Genomic DNA, 12178 nt, shown 5'->3' on the forward strand with positions numbered 1-12178 from the left:
TACACTGGTGTAATACTGTTGAAAAGTGAATTATAAAGTGCATAGTGCCAAACTATTAAAAACATTGGTATTACGAAAGGGACAACAATATATATTTACAATACATGATAATAAGTTTTGACTTCATTTCATATCATTTTGTCATTTAGCATCATAATACGATTATCCTTATACAAGAACATTTCCTGTTACAAGGAAATTCTTTGATGCCCTTTTATCATAATTGAGCACTGAGTGGGCAAATGTCGGAGATATTTAGGGGCGATTTTGCGGTAAATTGGACATTTTTAATTCCTACCCCAGTGTTTCATTTTTCAAGTTTATCCTAAAAATGAATAGTACATGCTCATTTAGTTATTTCAGATGGACCCATAACTATTCGTCGTTGTTTAATCCTATCGGAGTCTTTGTCTGGAGATCGATAATGTATTTAGATTCCAGAACCCGTAATTTCTTGATTCTATCCCCTCCTCTTTCATCTTTGCCAATCTGGTCTATACAGTAGTATTTCAAAAAATCTTGGTTGCTTTGATGGTATTGCTCAAAATGTCGCGCAACCGGGTAATAAGCATCTTTGTTTGTTATTGCACGCAGATGTTCAAGTACGCAATTTTTTGCCGGGTATATCATACTCCCCATATACCTCTTAGAACAGGGACATTCCAAGCAGTATACGATGAAATCTGAGTTACATTTCAGAAGTTTTCTTAATTTGTCTAAGAAGCCTAGGGTCCCCCGGTCTCCCCTTAAAAGTAGTGACTTCATTGCTGTTTTTACAGGCTTTACAGCGAAGGCATGGATAAAAACCCACAATATCAATTTTATTTTTGATCATTGTTGGATCTTCATATTGACTATTTATCAAGTGGTCATTTAGCGACTGGCAACATTTATATGTGATTAATGGGCGGCTTGGAAGATGTTTCTATAGGATGTTGTCCTTTTGTAATATATGCCAGTTTTTCTTGAAGATGTTCACAATTTCATTAACATATATATATATATATATATATATATATATATATATATATATATATATATATATATATATATATATATATATCCTCGCTCCTGTTGCACCAATCACGACGGGCTCTGGCGGCCTAACTGAAAATTTGTCAGTATTTATTGACCACTTTCTCTTTCAATCAGTGCTTAAACTATCCTCATACATTAGGGACACTAAAGAGTTCATTGTACAACTGCAGGACCTGGTCTGGGATCCCATGTATGTTCTGATCATGATGATTATAACAAGTTTATATACTTGCATTGAGCACGCACAAGGCTTGAAGGCAATTGAATACTTCATGTTAAAAAGACCTTTAAAATATGCAGGACACAGTACTATGTTACTGGAATTTACGGAATTTTGTCTGTTGAATAACTTTTTTCTTTTTCAGGGAGACCTCTTTAGACAGATCTCCGGGACCGCCATGGGCACCTGCTTCGCTCCCAGCTATGCGAATTTATTCGTAGGCTGGTGGGAGGAGCAGGTGGCCTGGTCCGTAGGGAACAGTGCCTGGACTGGCAATGTGATCAAATGGCACAGATATATAGATGACCTCTTCCTGGTGTGGAGGGGGTCAGAACAAAGTGCCAGAGACTACATTTCCCATTTAAACATCAACAATGTCAATTTGAAATTTACTGGGGAGGTAAGCTCAGTGGCAGTGAGCTACCTTGACCTTCGGGTAACCATCATTGACAACCAGGTAACAACGTCCCTATTTCGCAAACCAACCGCTGGAAACAGCGTTTTGCACGCGGAGAGTGGACATCCGGTGAACCTAAAATGAAGTATCCCTTACGGGGAGCTATTGCGTCTTAAACGCAACTGATCACGAGAGGAAGCCTTCCAAAGTGCAGCGAAAGCCAGCATAGATAGGTTCATACAAAGAGGTTATAGTCCTGCTCTTTTGACTCAAACAATGAAACGAGTATCAGGGACACAAAGAACTGAACTGTTAAAGGAAAGGATGAATCACAAAGAAAAGAAACCAGATGAGGGTAAATTCCGTTTAATAACAACTTTCAGCAACAATGCCAACAGATTGAAAGAAATACTGCGCTGGAATTGGCATATTTTAAAGACTGATCCCATCATTGGTGCAGACATCCCAAGAAATCCACTGGTAACCTTTAAAAGAACAAAATCTATTAAAGATTTACTGGTACATAGCCACTTAGATGCCCCCACAGCAAGGACAAACACTTTGGCAGAAATGAAAGGGTTCTTTCCTCGCGGCAAGTGCAAGGCCTGTGCATACAGCAAAAGGGTCTTGAGCTTTGAAATCCCAGGGGTGAAGAAGAAGAAAAACATCGGTTCCTTCATCACCTGTCAGACACCCTATGTGGTATATTGCCTAGTGTGCCCCTGCAATTTAAAATACATAGGGAGCACAATCAAGAGTGTAAAACTGAGAATTCTTGAACACATGAGGGCTATAGCCAATAAGGACATGACATCTCCCGTAGCTAAACATTTTGCCATTAAACATCGAAGCAATAGGGACATGCTACAATATTTTGGGGTGGATCATGTACCAGAACATGAAAGGGGTGGTAACCGTCTGTTGAAATTGAGGCGTTTGGAGTCACGCTATATTATTGATCTGCAAACAAAAATTCCAATGGGCCTGAATAGTGGGGAAGAATTGGCCATCCACCTGGGTAAATAAATTGAACACGTGAATGTCAGGGCCAACTCAAGTAATTCCGGAGGAATCTGTTTTTAACCTGGGGGTAACCCCGGTTACAATTTAGCGGTTTCTAGCGATAGGAGCCGCCTAAGCCGATCCACGGCAAGATAGTAAAGGAATGTTCGACTCACTAGGCAATATTATACATTGCGGGGTAAAATGTTTGAACGTGTATACCTAGAATGTGATAAACCGCTTTGATAATCATGAAATGTAAATATGTATATTATTACGATGTACACGTCTTAACATTAGTTTTTACTCCATAGTAAACATCGATAAAATGTGGATATATTTGGTTTGCCGATTCACGGCTTAATGAATTATTTGTATTTAACAATTTAAATGCGATTTTGCCAAATGAGCTATGATAGAACTTTATTCATGTACATTCCAATATGGCGCCCGCAGATTTGGAGTGGGTAGTCCTTCTACGGTTTCCACCGGAAATGACGCTTTGCATAAAAATGACTTCTAAGTAGCGTTTTTCGTTATTACATTCACAAAGGGCTTGACCCGAAACGCGTCTGTAACGGAATAAAGAAAACACTGTAACTCACCCCGCGAGTGCTGCCTCTTCTTTCTCGGCTGGGAGAGAAGTTCTTGGAGCTGGAATATATATATATATATATATATATATATTCACTAAAAGAAACACAGGTTTCAAGGACGTTATAGTTAGTTGAACATTTGACTCAAATAAAACCAGAGAAATTCGCCTGTTATAGTTAGTTGAGCTAACTATAACTCGAGTGCCCACAATGCACTGCTGATGATGTCACATGTTACATCACTCATGACATGGTCAGTGACATCACTGATGACATCTATTAAACTGTCATTTCTCTCATTTCTCCAAATTTTAACTACACCACTTTTTTCACACTGTTTGATGCACTGCAATTCAGTCAGCATATATCATCTGATACCTTTATTTTCACTTTACCTCATACATTTTGAGCCATTGGACATATACATCTAGTCCTTATGGTTGAAAACGTAAGTTCCATGGTATGAGGAAGCCCAGATGATGACCAGGGCGGTATTGGACAGCGACTGATGGGTATCCTTATCTACCTAGGGGTATCCGGTTTTGCTTTAGTTACACCTTCAGTACCTTCACATCACTCTCAGTTTGTTGGTTCATGTCATTTTTAGTTTTTTTTCACTGGAGACCCATGGGCACCGTGTGTTTTCTAAATATCTCCTACGATCCACACTAGCATTTTGAAGGTTTGGCTGGAAGGTATGGAAAGATGTCTGTAGCTCATGCAGTTCCTTCGTAGAATAAGAGATATGTTTAAAGATGGGGAACTAGTTTATTTTCGCATATAAAATGGTACCTGATTGGGAGATGAAAATCATTGTTTTTTAAAAGTAGGGTGCATATTCGTTTTGTGGAAAATCATCTTTGTGATTGGTTAAGAAAAAGAAGTTTGGACGTGGAGTACATATTATAGGATACAATTTGCTCCACTCAACCACACCTGCTACTTGCATTTGGAAGGCACTGTTTGAACGTAAAACAATTGTGAACTTTTAACCTACATGTGGCATTAAATGTTCGAGAAAATGTTGCAAAAAAATATCATTAGGTTTAAAAAAATTTATGAACTTTTAACCTCCACATGTTGTAGAATGTTTTAGAAAGAGTGTTGGTAGAATACATTGCATTTCTGACTTCTATGTGTCCTTGAATATTAATACAATTGTTTATATGGAAAATTAGAAAGACAGTAATAGAGGGAAGTTTTGAAAGCTAAAAGAATCAAGGAACTATTCTAATTTGTTCTTTATTACCTACTGGCGGTCACCAGTAGGTAGTTATAGAGTTAGGACCGAGTTTCCATAGGAAGAGCATTTTTTGTTTTGCTTATGACTTTGGCGTCATTTGATGAATCTTCATGAAATTTGGAAAATTAATTCATTCTTCATATCAGCTCCTACGTTGAAAGTTTGGGGGTGATTTGTCAAGGGGGGCCGAGATAAATGTGGGGTCCCAAAACGTTTTTTCTCCATGTTAATTTCCATAGGAACATTTAGATAAGGCTACAGGTCGAACGGGTGAACAGAATTACCCCAAATTTGGCAGGGAGAAGGGTCTTGGTGTAGAAAGCACGCTTTTGTTTATTTGGTGTAAATCCGTTCATTAGTTTTTGAGAAATATCTAAATTTACATATATCGATATTTGGGAATACTGCCATCTGATTGGCTGAGGCATTACGAGCGGAGCTTGCTGCTTATTGGCTGTGAGTGCTGCAAGCGGTTGCAACTAGGTAGTGTTGACTGCCATTTTGTGATTCAGTTGAAGCGAGTAAGGGGAAAAAAGGGTGAAAAAAGTTGGAAAGGAGGGTAGGAGCACTGTAACCTCTGTGGGGAGTGCGAAGCGAAGTAGTCACTGTTACCGGTCGGAAAGTGCGGTGTTGCTCAGAGTGACATGGTGATGATATGATATGGTGCTACACTCGGGTATGAAACCGAGAGCCTAAACCATGAGGTCACTGCTGTAAAGTGATGTGGTTCAATCTTTGTAGCATACGTCTGCAAGTAGTGTTAGTAGGCGTTTATACCATACAGGGAGTGGGAAGCGAACTACTGACCGCTACTGTGTTTTTATAGTGTACTAGAAGCAGGAAGCGAAGTACTCACGCATACCGGTGTGAAGAGTTGGGGATGAAACTGAGGTAATTGCTGTAAAGGGATGGGCTCTGGGCGCTGTAGTATACGTGTGCAAGTAGTGTTAGTAGGCGTTTATACCATACAGGGAGTGAGAAGTGAACTACTGACCGGTACCGTGCATTTATACTATACCATAAGTGGAAAGTGAAAAACTTTGGCGTCATTTGATGAATCTTCAAGAAATTTTGAAAACGAATTCTTTCTTCATATCAGCTCCTATGTTGAAAGTTTGGGGGTGATTTGTCAATGGGGGATTGAGATAAAGGGGTTCTCAAAACATGTTTTCTCCATGTAAATTTCCATAGGAAAGTTTAGACAATGCTACAGGTCGCACGGGTGAACGGAATTAACCCGAATTTGGCCGGGAGAAGGGTCTTGGTGTAGAAAGCTTGCTTTTGTTTATTTGGTGTAAATCCGTTCAGGAGTTTTTGAGAAATATCAAAATTTATAGATGTCGATATTTGGGAATTCTGCCATCTAATTGGCTGAGGCGTTACGAGCAGGAGCTTGCTGCTTATTGGCTGCGATGGTGTTGGAACTAGGAAGTGTTGGCCGCCATTTTGTGATTCCGTTGAAGCGAGTAAGGGGAAAAAAGGGCAAAAAAAGTAGTAAAGGAGGGTAGGAGCACTGTAAGTTTTGTGGGGGAGTGCGAAGCGAAGTAGTCACTGTTACTGGTCTGAAAGTGTGGTGTTGCTCAGAGTGACATGGTGCTGATATGATATGGTGCTGCACTCGGGGATGAAACCGAGAGTCTAAACCATGAGGTCATTGCTGTAAAGTGATGTGGTCTGGTGTTTGTAGCATACGTGGGCAAGTAGTGTTAGTAGGCGTTTATACCATTCAGGGCGTGGGAATCGAACTGCTAACTGCTACTGTGTGTTGATAGTATATCAGAAGCGGGAAGCAAAGTGGTTACGCCTACTGGTGTGAAGCCTTGGGGATGAAATCGAGGTGGTTATTGTAAAAGGATGGGCTCTGGGCACTGTAGTATATGTGTGCAAGTAGTGTTAGTAGGTGTTTATACCATACAGGGAGTGGGAAGCGAACTACTGACCTGTCCCGTACATTTAAACTATACCGGAAGTGGGAAGCGAAGTACTCACGCCTACCGGTGTGAAAATTCTGGGATCAAACTGAGCTTATTGCTGTAAAGTGATGGGCTCTGAGCGCTGTAGGTTACTAGCCGCTGTGGTATAAGTGTGTAAGTAGTGTTAGTATGCATTTATTATATATAGGGAGTGGGCAGCGAACTACTCACCCCTACTGGTGTGAAGACTCTGGGATTTAACCGTGAGCCTATATTGTGAGCTCATTGCTGTAAAGTGATGTGCTCTGGGCACTGTAGCATACCTGTGGAAGTAGTGTTAGTTTGCGTTTAAACAATACAGTAGTGGGAAGCGAACTACTCAACCCTACCGGTCTCAAGAACCGTGGATGAAACCATGAGCTCATTGCTGTAAAGTCATGTGGTCTGTGTAGTATTCCAATGTAAGTCATAGTAGAATGTTAGTATGTAATTCTACTAGAATCTAAGTATGTAATGTTAGAATGTAGGGCTGTCATGAGGGGAACCTTGCGGAGTTTTTACACTATGCTGGAGAAGACAGTTGTCTTGCTGTCTGCTCCTGTTGGTGTTTGTTTCAGGTGTCTTGTTTTCTTGTAATAAATCTAGTTATTGGATCCACTGCTGTCTGCCGCTTCACTACATAAATTTGACGAGCAGGAAAAGGTAAAAGGAAAATACCACTCACTAATACTTCAAAATTGCTTGCGTTGTGCTGAAGACCCATTTTCTTCGTGTTTCTACTCATGCCAGGGTTGTCGGCTCATTGAACTGTCATCCGACTTCTGGTAGGATTTATATTTTGCGCTTCCTCTGCTTCTTCGCTACATTCTGGTCACTGTACTACACGTGTGTAAGTAGTGTTAGTATGCATTTATACAAACAAATAGATCATGGTCTTAGGGAGGGCGACATGTCAGGAGCAGGTCATACAATGTCCCGGGGTGTGAATTCGAAGGACATTTGTGTTTGCTATTAGAGGGCTGGTGCATGGCTTCCACCATGTGATAGCAAATACTTGTTTGACTACTTGAAGCGAGAGGAGGAAAACCTCGTATCGCCTTAATAGAGGGGATGCATATGGTAAAAACGGAGAAAAAAAGAAACAAATAAAACAAAAAGTGGGGTCTCACTTATTGTTTTAAATGAGGAACCTGGTGGGTAATGTTCTGTGGCCAATCCAATTATTATATTCAGCCTAGGGAACCACCACCCTCTCGGGTATTGCTTACTAATTGTTCGGGGGGTTCGAGGGCAACTGAAGTCCGGGGATTACCCCACTCCGGGGCTTTATTTAAATATACAGGGTGGACTTCGGCAGTCCCTGAAGCCTCGGTGGTCCTAGGCAGTGCCTTATTTGTTAGGTATTCACACGGGCAGTACTTATGGTGTTATAAAGGGATACACTCATAGAACTCTTGCAGTTGTACAATTACCCAGGCTTCATTTGTCTAATAGTCAGTTAGATTATGTTTGGTAGGTGCACTCTATTATTAGATAACTTTATCCTTGAAGTCTATTATAGACAGATGATTTTCACAATAAATAATATACAAGTGTTGTCAGAAAAAGAAGACCTATACATTCATTTATTTGAAAAAGAAATAACTTTTATTAAAACACAAATACATAGAAACATAACTTTAATAGAAGAAACAGTATAATAAAAAAACGTGGGTTGGACTCCAGTGGAAGCAGCGTTGGAAACCTGCAAGACAAAAATGAAACATAAGTATTTGTGCTATGTGGAAGAGGTAAAGAAAGGAAGTCCGAATGAAAGAACGATAGTGAGAATGGAAGGGAGGGGGAGTGGGTGGAAGGGAGGGGGAGTGGGTGGAAGGGAGAAGGGGAGGGAGAGTAAAAAGAAGAGAGGGAGGAGGAGACAGAGCGTCGGCCTACTTCACCCAGCACCCGTTTCTCTAGGACGCTGGAATCGCAAAAAAGAGTGTGGTTCAGCAAGTCCTTAAAATGAAACACATGAGGCCAGAGATTATGGGCCATATTATCAAGGAACGGCGATAACATTATCGCCGCTTTAGCGGCAGGAAATTGCAGCTAAAGCGGCGATAAGGGGTTGATAATATACCCTTGTGAATTTCTATAGAAGACCAAGTTCTGGTGTGAACCTGGGCTTCTATGGGAATTCCCCAAGAGGATATTGTCAAGCCCATTATAGCCGCTTTAGCAGCAGTTTCCTGCCCTAAAGTAGTGATAATGTTCTTGCAGTTCTTCAATAATATAGTTCTACATTATTAGCTATGGGAAAATCCCTTGCATGCACCTGTGTACCGAGGGTGCTGCACCCCAGCCCCTTCCCCCACACAGTGCTCAATTGTAGGTCTTGCACACTGAGGCTGCCCTGCTCACCTGCCACCACCGGTGTGTCCCACGACGTGTTGGTGCAAGCTCCGAGTCCAGGGTACGTTTGTACGGTAGACCAGGTCTCCGGTTGGGGACGGTGTCTTGATACCACGATGGAAGGTGTCAGAATGCCCAGGGCGTCATTGCAGGGTCAGCTCCTGCTCGGCCCTTCTTGAGGCAATCAATGGAATGTCTGAAAAGGGCAAAATAATTTCATGGTGGAAACTTCTGGAGGTAAATGAAGGTTTATTTCAAGCTTGATAGAAAATAGGAGTTGAGTGCATCCTTCGTTTTTGAAGTACGATCTACCAACTGTTAGTGGTAACCGTGGTTCAAAGAGGAGAAGGAGTGCTCGAGAATTCACAAGGGTAAATAAATATACATTCTACAAATGTTTCTTTAGAAAGGAACAGAGTGCATGCTAGAAGCATAATGTGCGCGTGTAATGCAGTGGCGGAAGCCTGTGTGCATGTACACTTAGTAACAAGCTCACTACAGTGTCCTAAAAGCCAACGCTATGTGTCTGTAGGGCAGCGCTGCCCGCTGGCTCAGGCCTACAGTACTGTCCAGCAGGTCCTTAAAATGAGAAAGAAGTGACTGAATGAGGGCAGAGATCACATCATTACGCACAGCAACATCCCTTATTCACAGGTGCGCACTCTGGCTGATTCATCCTACTCGTCCCGCAGCACCGCGCTCCAGAGGTGTCTTTAGGGCAGCGCTGCCCGCTGGCTGAGGCGTACAGTACAGTCCAGCAGGTCTTTAAAGTGAGACAGAGATGTGACTGAATGAGGTCAGAGATCACATCTTTACGCATGGCAACATCGTTTGTTCGCACTTGCGCAGCCAGGGTGATGCACCCCACCTGTCCCTCAATTGGAGGCCCTGGGCACCCAGGCTGCTATTCTTACCTGCTGTCATTGTTGTGTGAGCAAACACTACGGGCAGCAATGCTCACAATTCAGATGGAGTGTTGATTGCTGTATAGTGTACACCTCATGGATCCCTTTCGTAGACGACAGGCAGGAGGGCTCACAATTTAGAGCCCGTGTTTATTGCCATGATGGTGTACACCTCATGGATTTTTTTTATTGCACATTGTGATATGTGATGTGGATGTGGCCATATTAACTGAGGCAGTGTGGAAGAAGAGGGACGTGCGTCGTCATACTTATCCTATTCATACGTACACAAAGTGGTCTGGGCTTGAGTACGCCATGCCAGCATAGGAGTGTGAATAATTATTCTGGGGACCTGGGCGTTGTTCAGTTCCTGTCTGGCCAGGAAGTGTACTTATATGTGTTTCTTTTGTAGTTTTGACCTCGCAGAGTGTGCAATTTAGATTAGTGTAGCATGTGTCGGGAGGGCGGAAACTATCGTTAATGAGATGGTGTTTGAAGAGATTGAATGGTGAACATTACATGTCGTTGTCAAGGTTGTGGATATGCGCAGACACGCGTGTCAATGGTGTGCGGTATTATTGAAAGTGTTGCTATCGCGAAGCGTACACATGTGAATGTGCTCGGATGGAGGGAGGATCAGCAGTGAGGCTACGTCATACACAGTGATAACACTCATTACAGTCAAGTAATGCATGTCAAATGTGAATCTGAAAGTCTCACATATAACACACTACTACATTGGTAAAGCCTCAAAACAGAGCGTACAGCAAAAGAAATCTACACATTGCTGTGTACTGTTTGTCACATGTGATCTAGGATGTGCACTCTGCACGTGGCTCCTGATACTTCTTAGATCCAGGAATACCCAGGCCGAAAGGGAGCACAATAATGTACACACACACACACACACCAGGGGCATCGTGTAACACATATTTGTTTTTTGATTGAACGTTTGAGATGCATGGCAATCACACGCGGAAGGCTAATGTACAGAGCATGAATATTGATCAAGATTGTCATTGCATGTTGTGTACAGTATAAGATAAGTGTATATAGGAAAACACTTTTCAAAAAAGCTTTCTAAGCAGAAGAGATGTCTCATCAAACGCTGTAGAGAGAATGAGTAAAATGGGTGGGGTAGTCCAACTGTTACAATGGGAAATGTTTTGAACCAATCAAATGTTTTTTTTAAGGTCACATGGCAATCGTGCACCGAGCGCGCAAGGAGGCAGCACCCGACGCGATTTTGACAAAATATATTTATCATAATATAAGTTTATTACAGTTAGAAATATATAAATGTTTAAAATATTTTAGATTATCGCTTGCTCTCATATACTGTTTAAAGTTATTTAGATATACCTTTGAGACAAAAAAAAAGGAATGACGTACCCGGTGCGATACTGTACGTCTGTGTCATAACACAGGGCCTGGCAGCGGGCGCGAGCCCATACGTACATGACCTAACGCGTGGTTTGGTACTGCGTACCATTTGGATACCAAAGTAGCACCTGGGGTGACTACATGCGTATATGATGTTACGCGGGATGCGGTAACACAAAGTCGTCGGATAAGAAATGCGCATCATTTACGAGTTTAGCAATATGGCGGATAGGATTCATGTGGTAATGGAGCTTAGTACGCTACCGATATGGGAGTGCAGTTTTTTCAACAAAAAAAATGAATACGTTGATATAAAATATTACATAATTTTTAAAGTTAAAAAAAAGAAGTATAATAGAGTTCCAAAATATTTGAAAAAATATAGGTTTTAGAAACATTGAAATATGAAATTAAAGATTTAAAAAACCTTAGAAATTCACTGAAAAAAACATAGGTTTTACAGACGCTATAGTTAGGAATTAGCATTTAAAAAAACCTTAGAAATTCATTAAATGTCATCAGTGATGTCATCAGTGATTTCACTGACCATGTCATGAGTAAAGTAATATGTGATATCATCAGCAGTGCATTGCAGGCGCACAAGTTATAGTTTGCTCAACTAACTATAACTAGCGAATTTCTCTGGTTTTATATGAGTCAAATGTCTAACTAACTATAATATCCCTGAAACCTATGGTTGTTTTAGTGAATTTCTATGGTTTTTTAAATGCTAATTCCTAACTATAACGTCTGTAAAACCTATGGTTTTTTCAGTGAATTTCTAAGGTTTTTTAAATGTTAATTTCATATTTTAATGTTTCAAATATTTTGGAACTCTATTATACTTCTTTTTTTTTAAATTTAAAAATTATGTAATGTTTTATATCTTCCCCCAAAAATATGTATATATTTTTTGTTGTTGAGAAAACTGCACTCCCATACCGGTAGCGTACTAAGCTCCATCTCCACACGAATCCTATCCGCCATATTCCTAAACTTGTAAATGATGCGCATTTCGTATCCGCCGACTTTGTGTCAAGGGATCCCGCGTAACATCATATATGCATGAAGTCACCCTGGGTGCTAC

This window comes from Lissotriton helveticus, chromosome 1_1, assembly GCF_964261635.1.
Source record: "Lissotriton helveticus chromosome 1_1, aLisHel1.1, whole genome shotgun sequence".
NCBI classification, from domain to species: domain Eukaryota; kingdom Metazoa; phylum Chordata; class Amphibia; order Caudata; family Salamandridae; genus Lissotriton; species Lissotriton helveticus.